Raw genomic sequence first — 14,544 nt, 5'->3', positions numbered from 1 at the left:
CATCGTTCTACCATTCCTAGACCGGCATGGGAACTTGCTGTTCCAACAGGACAATGCACGTCCGCATGTATCCCGTGCCACCCAACGTGCTCTAGAAGGTGTAAGACAACTACCCTGGCCAGCAAGATCTCCGGATCTGTCCCCCATTAAGCATGTTTGGGACTGGATGAAGCGTCGTCTCACGCGGTCTGCACGTCCAGCACGAACGCTGGTCCAACTGAGGCGCCAGGTGGAAATGGCATGGCAAGCCGTTCCACAGGACTACATCCAGCATCTCTACGATCGTCTCCATGGGAGAATAGCAGCCTGCATTGCTGCGAAAGGTGGATATACACTGTACTAGTGCCGACATTGTGCATGCTCTGTTGCCTGTGTCTATGTGCCTGTGGTTCTGTCAGTGTGATCATGTGATGTATCTGACCCCAGGAATGTGTCAATAAAGTTTCCCCTTCCTGGGACAATGAATTCACGGTGTTCTTATTTCAATTTCCAGGAGTGTATATATACACGGTGTTCTTATTTCAATTTCCAGGAGTGTATATACACTCCTGGAAATTGAAATAAGAACACCGTGAATTCATTGTCCCAGGAAGGGGAAACTTTATTGACACATTCCTGGGGTCAGATACATCACATGATCACACTGACAGAACCACAGGCACATAGACACAGGCAACAGAGCATGCACAATGTCGGCACTAGTACAGTGTATATCCACCTTTCGCAGCAATGCAGGCTGCTATTCTCCCATGGAGACGATCGTAGAGATGCTGGATGTAGTCCTGTGGAACGGCTTGCCATGCCATTTCCACCTGGCGCCTCAGTTGGACCAGCGTTCGTGCTGGACGTGCAGACCGCGTGAGACGACGCTTCATCCAGTCCCAAACATGCTCAATGGGGGACAGATCCGGAGATCTTGCTGGCCAGGGTAGTTGACTTACACCTTCTAGAGCATGTTGGGTGGCACGGGATACATGCGGACGTGCATTGTCCTGTTGGAACAGCAAGTTCCCTTGCCGGTCTAGGAATGGTAGAACGATGGGTTCAATGACGGTTTGGATGTACCGTGCACTATTCAGTGTCCCCTCGACGATCACCAGTGGTGTACGGCCAGTGTAGGAGATCGCTCCCCACACCATGATGCCGGGTGATGGCCCTGTGTGCCTCGGTCGTATGCAGTCCTGATTGTGGCGCTCACCTGCACGGCGCCAAACATGCATACGACCATCATTGGCACCAAGGCAGAAGCGATTCTCATCGCTGAAGACGACACGTCTCCATTCGTCTCTCCATTCACGCCTGTCGCGACACCACTGGAGGCGGGCTGCACGATGTTGGGGCGTGAGCAGAAGACGGCCTAACGGTGTGCGGGACCGTAGCCCAGCTTCATGGAGACGGTTGCGAATGGTCCTCGCCGATACCCCAGGAGCAACAGTGTCCCTAATTTGCTGGGAAGTGGCGGTGCGGTCCCCTACGGCACTGCGTAGGATCCTACGGTCTTGGCGTGCATCCGTGCGTCGCTGCAGTCCGGTCCCAGGTCGACGGGCACGTGCACCTTCCGCCGACCACTGGCGACAACATCGATGTGCTGTGGAGACCTCACGCCCCACGTGTTGAGCAATTCGGCGGTACGTCCACCCGGCTTCCCGCATGCCCACTATACGCCCTCGCTCAAAGTCCGTCAGCTGCACATACGGTTCACGTCCACGCTGTCGCGGCATGCTACCAGTGTTAAAGACTGCGATGGAGCTCCGTATGCCACGGCAAACTGGCTGACACTGACGGCGGCGGTGCACAAATGCTGCGCAGCTAGCGCCATTCGACGGCCAACACCGCGGTTCCTGGTGTGTCCGCTGTGCCGTGCGTGTGATCATTGCTTGTACAGCCCTCTTGCAGTGTCCGGAGCAAGTATGGTGGTGGGTCTGACACACCGGTGTCAATGTGTTCTTTTTTCCATTTCCAGGAGTGTATATAAAACCTTTTTTTATTTTAAATTCAGTGCATTAGTATTTGTAAAATGACTCTTTAAAAAAAATGGTTCAAATGGCTCTGAGCACTATGGGACTCAACATCTTAGGTCATAAGTCCCCTAGAACTTAGAACTACTTAAACCTAACCAACCTAAGGACATCACACACACCCATGCCCGAGGCAGGATTCGAACCTGCGACCGTACCAGTCCCGCGGTTCCGGACTGCAGCGCCAGAACCGCTCGGCCACCGCGGCCAGCAGACTCTTTCGTATAATGTTCATTTAAAAATGGCGAGCATTCCACTTGGGACCTGTGGATGGTACATTTGCTTATTTGTTTCAGTTGTAAATATTTGTCATGTATTATTGTTTTTATGACATGTTCTACATTCTGGAGGACCTCCGCACTACAGATCAATTGGAGTGAAAGCAAATCTAATCTAATGTAATCTAAACACAAAAACTTCAATATCGATTTACATGTTTTAAGAGAAAAAGGAAAGTAGCATGTCCAATCAGTAAGGACACATGCTTATAAAAGTTCCATTACAAGCAGTGGGACACAAATTTGCGATAGTTCTCCACATAAGATAAACATTATTTTATCTTTCCCATATTTTGGTAAAACCCTAAAGTCATTCTTACTTGATAACTGTTCCTACCCAGTAGCAGAATCTTTGAAAGACGTGAATTACGAAACCCAAAAGAAAAAGGAACAAAATATCTTTATACAAGTAGCTCACTAGATATGGTTTGATGGTGGATCTGCCGGCCGCGGTGGTCTAGCGGTTCTAGGCGCGCAGTCCGGAACCGCGCGGCTGCTACGGTCGCAGGTTCGAATCCTACCTCGGGCATGGATGTGCGTGATGTCCTTAGGTTAGTTAGGTTTAAGCAGTTTTAAGTTCTAGGGGACTGATGACCACAGACGTTAAGTCCCATAGGGCTCAGAGCCATTTGAACCATTTGATGGTGGATCTGCCACGTGCAATGTACAAAGCGGCGTTGGGATGAAGATCCATAATATACCACATCCGATTTAGGGTTCAAATATGGATCTGCCACAGACTATATATCCGGACCTATGTTCGCAAGCGAATCCACCACACGTCACATCTGCGATAGAATTCGCGAGTAGACCAATCACGCGTTACGTTGGACACGTATTCTATTTACGAAGTTTAGTCCACCAGCGGAGGGGACTGGGTCCTGGGAGCCTTCCCCAAGGTATGCATATACGCAGACATACAGAAAACATAGCAAACAACTCTCCAAATGTGGAAGTGACTGGATCCAGTCGAGTACAGTGCTATATTATGCTTCCCAATCAGTGCATTTGGGCTAGGTGTTGGCGGCTGTGCTACATTTACGAGCAATGTTAGAACACAGAACGAAAGGTTATGTCATGATCGCATGGATAGATCTGACATAAAATCGATAATATTGTGAAAAGTGATGAGGGAATAGATATAAATTGACCGAATATACATCGAAATGCAGGGAAATTGAGGAAGTTATTGTGTATCTTCTGGTTCAAGCTGAACAATTTGTACATGGGAACAAGTATGTGGCAACAAGAAGAATCCGAGAAAACGTCGAAATCGAAACGACGGGAATCAGGGAGGCAGTAATTTTTTTTTTTTTTTTTTTTTCGTCAAGGCAGCATTATACTGTATGTCTATTGAGGTACGAGTGATACACGCGTTTTGCCTACTGTATTTAATGCTTTTTAGGAGGATGTAGAACCATTCACCTCTAAACGTAACTGCCTCTGTGTTGAAGGATAACAGAGAGTGCATGGGATGATCGATTGAGATGGAGCTGTAACGAGGTACGATTTAATGGTTTACTGATGCATTCTAGAGAAGGAGAAGATGTTGCAGGTCAATTTTTCCACTGTTCTATCCAGATGCATCAGTCGCGTGACATAGCCTGCGGTGTACTCGAATACAGCCACATGATCTATGTGGTTTAAAGCACTGTCTACTTGCGATCTTTAACGGTAAACCTGTCGGTCATCAGACTACGTGCATCTCATGTGTGATGAAAATAGACACATTCCTCTAAACACGTTTCTGATAAATGCGATGTACTCCATCCCCCCCCCCCCCCCGGTCGCATCTTTGGTGTAAAATCGGGGCTTCAGCGTCATAACTAAGTTAGCGATAGGTGCTTGTGAGGCGCTACAATCTCCATGTACACATTTGCCTGACAGATGTGCTGTTTACAGAGTTAGTGACGGAATGACTTGTAATTTTCACATGTCGCATGCTGGTGCTATGCGTTTATCTGTTTCTCTGTAGGAGGTATCCCCCGCTACTAACGATCATTTTGTATAGGTCTGATGCAGGCATCGTATAATTTCTGAACCGCGGTCGGATATGAACATTGGACACTATACGTCTCCTGAAAGCCATATTGTGCTCGTATCACGCAGAGCAAATGTTTTACAGTAGTAGTTTTTTCGTGTTACAGTTCGATAACGTAGTTTATCGTAGAGAAACCAGGAAGAAGGATGTATGTCATGTGCTTGAAATATATTTCTTACATTCGAATATTAACAGTACTACATTCCATACGACCGATAGGTTGGAAACGCAGGCCATCTAACATTATAGCTCGTTTTAAGTGCAGAACGTTGTAACCTTAGGAGAGCGCTTATGTTCTTTTTTACCGATACCTTCCAGATACCGATCCTAGACTCTGGGACAATACTTTAGAGCTGATAGCTTGGTTGATTTACGTAAAAATGCGTCGAACTCCAACCGTCCGGACCTCCATCATGAGTAAAAATCTGTCGTTTATTGTTCTTAAACGTCTGCTATTACATCACGACACTTTGAAATCTGTTACTATACATCGATAAGCTCCTCGACATGGACGCATCTCGAGAAATCTCGTGCACTTGGATGGATGAGGACTCGGAAAGCTCCATTCATTCACGAGACGTGGAGTGTTGCGGTCCTCTTGTGGACTGTTGCAGATTAATTCAGTAACGGTGCTGCATGGTGGATTGGTCAATGACAATGTAAGGAGGGTCTTTCACTCTCTAATTTTACCCTAAGACAGCGAGAATGATCTGTGACTCCCATACACATAGAGATAGATCGTAAAGTAATCACTATGCTCGAGGTGTTACAAATATGTGGAGCACTGTCTGGTATACTTTGATGATTTATGTGCTTGAGAATTAATACTGAATGGACGTTCTGCACATTCATCTATCCATGTTAGCAGTGATAGTCGCAAAGTGGAAAATGGGTGGTTTAGCTATGATACTGAAATTGGGAAAACATGCTGTCACATCATTGGCCGGTGTTGAAGTTACTGTAAAATTACTAAAATTGTTCGCGCTAACGACTGTGATGCTTATTATTACACTACATTGGCAGCGTCTTTTCCATCCCATCCATGCATTGGCACGCTATTGGTTACCACATAATGATTGACTGACAGCGCTTGTCTGAGCTGGGGAATGAGTTTTGTGGATGGGTGACACCTTCTGAGGGTTTTTACCAGTGAAACAGGGCTCGCGCACATGACTACAATATGAGGAATCAGTCGGAAAGGAACGTAGAGTTATCAGCTATTCCGTCAGTGTGAGAGATGAGTCTAAATGTAGAGCTCGTGAAGCATCATCGGACAGTAGTTTGGAGACTACACAGCGAGAGCAAACTCTTCCGGTTTCCTTATGTTGTAACTGTCTTTTATTTAAAATCAGCCAGTGTGTGGTGTGTTATGGTATCCGCCATAATAACATGATTTACACTGTGCAACGTCTAATTTCCTGCGAAAGGCCGTGGATCAGTACTTCTTAATGTCAGTTTAGAACCTGGCACAGGATTCGAAGAAGTGGCAGGAAACCGAAATATTTGGTCTTGTACTAAGCGTATTAGTAAACAGTGTTTCAAACAACTAAACAGGACCAGAGGGAGCGTCTTTTGCGACTTAGTATAGTCTGTGGGATACGATCATTCGCCTAGGGTATAGGTGATGGATTTTAAAGTGGCCTCTGCAGTGCCTGTATATTTGACAGAATCGTGCCGCACAGGCAGCACTAGCTGTGGCAGTTTGAGATGTAAATTCGGTGAGGGATGGGGTATACCGTTAGTAATGCTTAGAGGACTGCATGCTGCGCTATTCTGGTTAAGCATTGCGAAATCTCCCTCTCCATGGTGGAGCCGCACCGCAGCTTTGCATCAACGAGCGACCAATGGCGCCTAGGTGAGTTCTATATCGGATGAAGTTAGTGGAACTCCTAAAGTTCTTAATTTTTCTCTGTTTTGGTGTAGAGAATAACGATGATAGCATGTTGGGGTGATAGATTTGAATGGACGCCAATCTGTAGTACTTGTATGTAGTTTGGGGATGTACCACAACGCGCTCATTTCCATCGAATGGTCACTCTGTTTCTACACGGGTTGCAGGAGGTGGTGAATATGGTTTTCTCCGACTTCTGCTCAGTTCCGACTTAAAATGGAACGATCACATGCGCGAAGCTGTAGAAATGGCCGTAGCTGCAAGATGCGTAGGGACTGGCTAAAACCAGGTTGTAATTTTACTGTAGCAGACGGGTTCGAGGAAGGTGACTCATTGCGAGATATGAGAGTGCCAGAAATATGATTCACTTGTGTGTGTCATCCGATCCAGGTATGCGCTTGAATGGAAAGACCTGTTTCCAAATCCCAGACATCATTTCTAGAGGATAGCATAACACTAGAGATCTGAGAAGCTAGTGTACATTTTCTAACGACCTCAATCGGCACATCATCTACTACTGCTGTTGGTGTTCTTTGTCAATCAGTCATCGCCTGTAACTCAGTGGTGATATGGTATGGAGACAGGATGTGCTACAAATACTATAGAATTATCTAGCTGGGGCAGTGTGAACGAGCCGCAAATAGCGCTTACATACCATGTTCCTTAGCCGAATCACTTTCAAAATGCGGTAATTTTATCACAAGGTTGCATCGTGGGCAACGTGTTGGTCTGATAAGACACATTCCTACGATCACCATCACGGTATTTGTCCAGAGAAAACCACTTCATTCAGAGGTAATGTCGTACCTCGATTTGTAAAGAGGGTATAGTTTTTAACATGGATACTTGTGTGCACCTATAGAACCAAGATAGCTTGTGACAGTAACATGCAGTAGCTGTTGCGATCGGTTTTTTTTTAACATCTGGCCGATTACATCTCTCTTTCGAAGGCACAGTGGTAGCACTCACAAGAAAAATCTAAGAGACATGCCCACCCATCGCTGATTTTCGGTCTGTATTATTTCGCATAGTGTGGAATCATTTATCGGTCAAGTACTATATTTAGTAGTAGTGGGGAGGGGGGTGCGTGATATGTTCGCATTTGAGGATTAAGCCATCGGCACAAGGACTGTGCTTCCGAACATTGAGCGTAGAACTCCCAAACGTGCTGTCCCGACGTCATAGCGTGGAACAGCACGTTTGGGAGTCTTTCCGACCGTGCAGAGCAATTCAGCACATAGCTATGAGGCACCATATTGGCATTCAGTTCAAGCCTTTACGTATATACGAGGGTTATTCCAAAAGTAAGGTCCGATCGGTCGCGAAATGGAAACGACTATGAAAATCCGATAAAGCTTTGCACAGATGTGTTGGGTAGTGTCTCTAGTATAACCCCAGTTAGCATCACGTCGCTCTTCTCATTTCTGAGCTCGCAGTGAGTGCGTAAAGATGTCTAGAAAATAGTGTCTGCCGCCAAGTACGAGGGCCTGGTGAGAAATTTCGCCTGAAGCTATGCAGTCAACATTACATAACTGTCGTGCTGTTTCGTCTTCACGACAATTCTCAGCCGCATTCTGCAGGGGCAATGAAGATGCTCCTGCATCGTTTTCAAATGGAAATGTTAGATTACCCACAATACAGTCCGCAATTGTCTCCCCCTGAGTTTCATCTCTGGTCACATGAACCGCTGTCTTTGAAGACAACATTTTGACACAGACAACGAGGTGTAGGCCAGCGTGGAGAATTGGCGGAAAGCACTGGCGGCTGCCTTCTATGATGAGGCTATTGAAAAGTTGGTACAACGCTATGACAAAACTCTAAGTCAGAACGGCGACTACGTAGAGAAGTAGCTGAAAGGTGTAGCTAATTCTTACAAGTAAAACATTTCTGATGTTCACTGTGGTTTCAATTTGGCAATCAATCGGACCTAACTTTTGGAATAACCCTCGTATGTCGTTTCTGAGCACCAGCAAATTGAGAATCACCCGTAAACCCGCTATTAACTGTGTGATTCGTTGCAATAAAATAACGAGAAACGTCATATTCGTGACAAAAGAATTATTGAAACTTTGCGTGTTTCGAGATTATGTTATTTGAAGGTAGCGACACACTGAGGATCCACCAAAAATCCATCGATTGTTCTTGGTACAATTTGTTATAATTAAATTTCAGGTAGTAACATAGCTATGATTAAAGCATTCAGCACGTGGTAAGAAAGGAAATGGAGTCAAACCAATTGTCACTTTAGCGACGCCGGCGCGGTAGCTCAGCGTGTCAGAGGGATAGCTGCCCTCTGTAATAAAAAATCTGATTTAATCGATCAACAACGAACTTCAACGGATGTGTTACCACGTCCGCCCCGGGCAGAAGCAACGAACAAAAGCGAACAAAATGAGATAAAAAAAATAATAAATAATAAAAAAAAAGCGTCATGAGTAGCATCAATGGTCCACGACTTAATGGGTTGTAAAAGGATGGTTCATGTCTTGCGAAGTCCAAATATTTTTTTACTGACATTCACGTGTTTCATTGCTTCTGATGCTTTATTATTAGTTTAATATAAACATATACTACATATCTGATGTTACATAAACATAAGTTCACCTTTTTTTTTTGAGGAGTGAGTTTGTTTGATTGGCTTAATCTACAGGACAGTGTGCGCTACTTGTATAAACATATTTTGTTCCTTTTTCTTTTGGGTTTCGTAATTCACGTCTTTCAAAGATTCTGCTATTGGGTAGGAACAGTTATCAAGTAAGAATGACTTTAGGGTTTTACCAAAATATGGGAAAGATAAAATAATGTTTATCTTATGTGGAGAACTATCGCAAATTTGTGTCCCACTGCTTGTAATGGAACTTTTATAAGCATGTGTCCTTACTGATTGGACATGGTACTTTCCTTTTTCTCTTAAAACATGTAAATCGATATTGAAGTTTTTGTGTTTAGATTACATTAGATTAGATTTGCTTTCACTCCAATTGATCTGTAGTGCGGAGGTCCTCCAGAATGTAGAACATGTCATAAAAACAATAATACATGACAAATATTTACAACTGAAACTAATAAGCAAATGTACCATCCACAGGTCCCAAGTGGAATGATCGTCATTTTTAAATGAACACTATACGAAAGAGTCTGCTGGCCGCGGTGGCCGAGCGGTTCTGGCGCTGCAGTCCGGAACCGCGGGACTGGTACGGTCGCAGGTTCGAATCCTGCCTCGGGCATGGGTGTGTGTGATGTCCTTAGGTTGGTTAGGTTTAAGTAGTTCTAAGTTCTAGGGGACTTATGACCTAAGATGTTGAGTCCCATAGTGCTCAGAGCCATTTGAACCATTTTTTTTAAAGAGTCATTTTACAAATACTAATGCACTGAATTTAAAATAAAAAAAGGTTTTATATATATATATATGTACAGTTGGTTCCACTGAGAAATTCATCAATGGAGTAGAAGGAGTTGGCCACTAATAAATCTTTTAGGCTTCTCTTAAACTGAATTTCATTGGTTGTTAAGCTTTTTATGTCTGCTGGTAAGTTATTGAAAATGTGTGTTGCTGAATAATGCACACCAGTTTTTACAAGAGTGACTTTAAATCCTTGTGAAGATTATTCTTATTTCCAGCATTGATTCCATGAATTGAGCTGTTGGTTTGAAAAAGTGATATACAATGGAGGAAACATGCGTTTTAATAGTGCTAACATGGGGATTTTACGCACACCCGTTGAGTAAACAGTGTGATTTACGAATAGGGACATCCCACAATTGCCGCTAGAGTGCGTCGTGATCACATATACCACGTTGAGGCTCACGTACCGTATGCACTAGTCGCATCATTCCTGAGCGTTCAGCAACACGTTGAACTCGGCTCGTTCAATGTTGAAGTTCGACAGCGCAGTCCCTGTGCTGACGGCTTATAATGTATGTGTTTGTGTTCCAATATGTGTAAAGGAAATGAGCATGTCCAATCATAAGAAAAGTAGAGATATTTCCATTTGCCGAGCCCCAGCCTTCAGCAGGGTGTATTTTGGATACTTCGTTCATTGTCGAATGCCATTCAATTGAGACCGTGATCATAACATTTAATTGTAAATATAATGATAAAACATATATGTGACCAGTTTTCTAGAATGATTCCGTGTATGCGTGGCCTGTGGTGGTGATGATTCACATTTCCTCTTAATGGCAGCAGGCGTCCAAATGCAGAGGCCTGTTAAAGTGTAGGAATGAAACTGAGTTAACTTTGCCATCGTCTAGACGACTGAATAGCGAACTAATACTCAGTATGTGTTGGGCGGGTTTTGTGATCAAGTGGAAATTTGAGAATATTGTGTCTGGATGTGCGTTTGCGCTGGAGTGTTATTGCCTCCCATGTAAATTGTTTGGTTGACTGCTTCTGCGCATTTCGCGCCCTTATTTAGTGGTGTGTGCATCTAGCATGTGGAAGACATGTTTGCCTTTTCTCTAGACATGGGAAAGACCTTAGTTGGCTTGTAAATTATAGGGATGATTTGGAATCTGTTAGGTCACTGACATCGGTATTGGAGAGTGGAAATATCAGTTTCCTCTATTTGTTGCTAGTTACTCAGTGGTTTACAGCATGCTGCACCTCGCTAAATTTTGGGGTTTGTAGAGATATAATATCCAGTCTATATCTTGGGAATTATGTTGCGCTAGCGATCGGTAGGATGCTGACTAGTGCTTGATGTGTGTAGAAAAGCGAGCAAGCAAGGAAGCAGGTTCCGATCAGAAACAATAACGCGTTTGTGCTGAGGGGTGACGATTCCAAATTTGTAGAACACTTCAGGGTGCGACCTTGGTCCGCTGAGTGTGCTCTGATGTAAAAGGGATGATTTTGTATGACGGAGGATATGAATTTTATGTTTACTAGATCGACACGGTACATGGAGATCGGTTTCACGCTCTAGTATTGAAGCTCCTGTCCTCAGTGGGAGAGGAGTGTAATTGAGTACGTGTCTTTCCATATCTGACGATATGTATGGCACTTTGCAAGGTTAAGTTGGCGGTGCAATATGGTGATCAGTGTAAAATTGTTTATTGCTGCTGAATGTCACATCTGTGGAAAGAAAGAAAAGGCTGACGGTGCTTCTCTAGGGCTGAAGGGCAGTGTGACATACAGCCGGTGTGAGTGTAGGCTGTATAGATATAAAATATAAGTGCACTGTTTGTGTAAAATGTGTATATGTAGTATTGTAAAGTTACTGTGGCTTATGCAGTAGCATGACTAGAGAAGATGAGTGTGTGTCCTATCATGAGTGATGTATAGATTCAGCACATAGATAACTGCAAGGGTATGAGAGAGATATTTTACATGGAAAATTATGTACACTATAGATATGATTATTCGTTCTCGGACCACAACCGTCAAGAGCAGAAATTACATGTACATCAATCGATTTCTGACTGTTGTAGGATTTGTAATAATATTTAATAGTATGAAACTCCTTGGGAGATTAGAACTGTCTGTCAGACTGAGACTCAAATTCGGGACCTTTGGCTTTCGTGGGCAAGTGCTGTACCATCTGAGCTACCCAAGCATGACTCACGTCCCATTCTCACACCTTTACTTCTGTCAGTATCCCCCAGGCTGTGGCTAAGCCATGTCTCCGCAATATCCTTTCTTCCAGAAAGTGCTAGTTCTGTGAGGTTTGCAGGAGAGCTTCTGTGAAGTTTGGTAGTAGGAGAAGAGATACTGGCAGAAGTAAAGCTGTGAGGACGGGGTGTCAGACATGCCTGTGTAGCTCAGGTGGTAGAGCACTTGCCTGCGAAAGGCAAAGGTCCCGAGTTCGAGTCTCGGTCTGGCAAACAGTTTTAATCTACCAGGAAGTTTCATATCAGCGTACACTCTGTTGCAGATCAAATTCTCATTGTGGAAACATATTTAATTTTAGTTAGAGCCAGCCAGAGTGCCCAAGCGTATCTAGGTGCTTCAGATTGCAACCGCACGACCGCTACGGTCGCAGGTTGGAATACTGCCTCGGGCATGGAAGTGTGTGATGTCCTTAGGTTAGTTGGGTTTAAGTAGTTCTAAGTTCTAGGGTACTTATGACCTCAGATGTTGAGTCCCATAGTGTTCAGAGCCATTTTAGTTAGACTTGAAAATATGTTCCTGGTTTCCAATATTCTTGTGAGTCTAGTATGTATATATTTTATGATCAGTAGACAAATTGTGTGGGTTTAACTGTGAATACAATTTAACGATCTGTGGAAAATAACTGTCTCCTTTGCAGAAAACACTGGTGATCAGTGCTCCCACTGGACCTGTACCGTAGCTATAGCGTGATCGCACCAGCAATGTTAAAAAACATGAGCATGTGGTCCGGACCCAAAATGTGCGCACTCTGAAGAAATAGGTCTTCACTCTCATCCAGTTGCGTCAGCAACTGTGCCCAGGTGAAAGCGTATTTTGAGAGTAGTTTCTGAGGTATGGAGTAAGAATTGGATGTTGCTGCCTCATGATTGCGGGCAGCTGTGCGTGACTTTCCAGGGGACTGTCGCATCATGTTGATGGTACAGTGATGTGCGTGTCTGTTTGACTATTTTGCAAGCAGCTCTGTAGGCCATGCGAAGCATTATTTGGATAGTTTACGAGTTGATTTCATGTCCTCACATCAGTGTACTGAATTATTTAGGAGCGGTGGAACAGTTTTTGTATAGAACAGTCTGTGACGTCTGTAAGCGCATCACACACACACACACACACACACACACACACACACACACACACACACACACACACACGTACACACACGCACACACACATCAAGAGCAGTGGAACAGCATAATCTGTAATGTCAGTATGGGTGTCACACACGTCACAAGTGACTGAACAGCACGATCTGTGATGTCAGTATCCGCACAACAGAGGTGTCCTGTTAGAATGGCGACAGAGAGAAAGTGGTCAAACAGATGAGAGGGATGATAGCGCACTCTGGTGGTGGTGCTGTGCACTAGGTCAGTTGTTCTCTGGAGCTCATGAAAAACACACTGGATGGCGGTATGGCTCGAATTGTTGTGTAATAAATATACTCCACCCCTAAGTAAATTGTTCCAAAATCAATAAAGTACACTCGTTCCTCTCTCCACCAGCCCAGTGGAGGTTGAGTCCTTCTCCCATGAATCTCTAGGAGGAGGTGGCGGTCAGATGACTTAGGTTAGTGGAGACAGTCCAAGTGTCTTTCTTTCATGTCATTTTCTTAACTTAGTAGAGATTCGTGTATTGACCATTCTTTACCACCAAAATTCAAAACTTGGAGTCAGTTCCTAGGAAGAGGTGGCGTCGGGTGACTTAGTTTAGTGGGGTAGCCAAAGTGGCCTTTATTTCCTCGATTTTCTTTGGTTAGTAGAGATAACAATGGGGTGATGCTGTATCTTGTTGGAATTTGATCTTCCCGCGATTTTTCTGGGGGAGGGGAGGGGGTTAGGTTAGACGAGCACAATTGATCTATCTTCCCCTCAAAATTACTCAAACAAAACTCAGAGTGCCCTTTACTTGCATGATATAGAGTGAACTATGGCAGAAGAGCAACAGGTACATTCCATATTTCTAGATTTTCAGAAAATATTTGACATGATGTCCAATTGCATGCTGTCAGTGAAGGTACAAGCATATGGAATAAGTTTACCAATATGTGAGTGGCTTGAAAACTTCTTAGGTATGTTGTCCTCGAGGGTGAATGTTCATAAGAGACAAGGTATCGTCAGGGGTGCATCGGGGAAGGATGAAAGAAATGCTGTTGTTCTTTATGTACGTGAATGATTTGGAGGATGAGGTGAGCAGCAATCTGTGGTCGTTTGTTGATGACGCTTTTTTGTTTTTTTTTGTTATGGTTTTAGGGCGCGAAACTGCTACGGTCATTAGCGCCCAGACTGTGACTTAGGAAAAGGCAGAAATGGGAACGAAACTCAAAAAATTGGAGAAACTAAAAATAGAAAGAAAGCTTAAAAAACCACTATAGAAGGGGGTTGTTGTCCCCAAAAAGAGCTTCAAATGACTGACGTCATCTCACTGGCACTAATAAACTCGAGAACGCGATCAGCTAAGCGCGTGTCATCTGCTAAAATGGAAGATATATCAGGCGACAGCTGTAGACGGACGCGTAACGGATTAAAATAGGGGCACTGAAGCAAAAGGTGTCTTACCGTCCACAGCTGACAGCAGTGGGGACAGAGTGGAGGAGGATCACCACTTACAAGATGTCGATGGCTAAAAAGACAGTGCCCTATCCGGAGTCTAGTTAAAATTACCTCCTCCCGATGACGCGTTCTGGAGGAAGAGGTCCAAGCACAGGGAAGAGC

The sequence above is a fragment of the Schistocerca piceifrons genome, chromosome X (assembly GCF_021461385.2).
Source record: "Schistocerca piceifrons isolate TAMUIC-IGC-003096 chromosome X, iqSchPice1.1, whole genome shotgun sequence".
Lineage (NCBI taxonomy): Eukaryota > Metazoa > Arthropoda > Insecta > Orthoptera > Acrididae > Schistocerca > Schistocerca piceifrons.
This window is presented reverse-complemented; position numbering follows the sequence as displayed.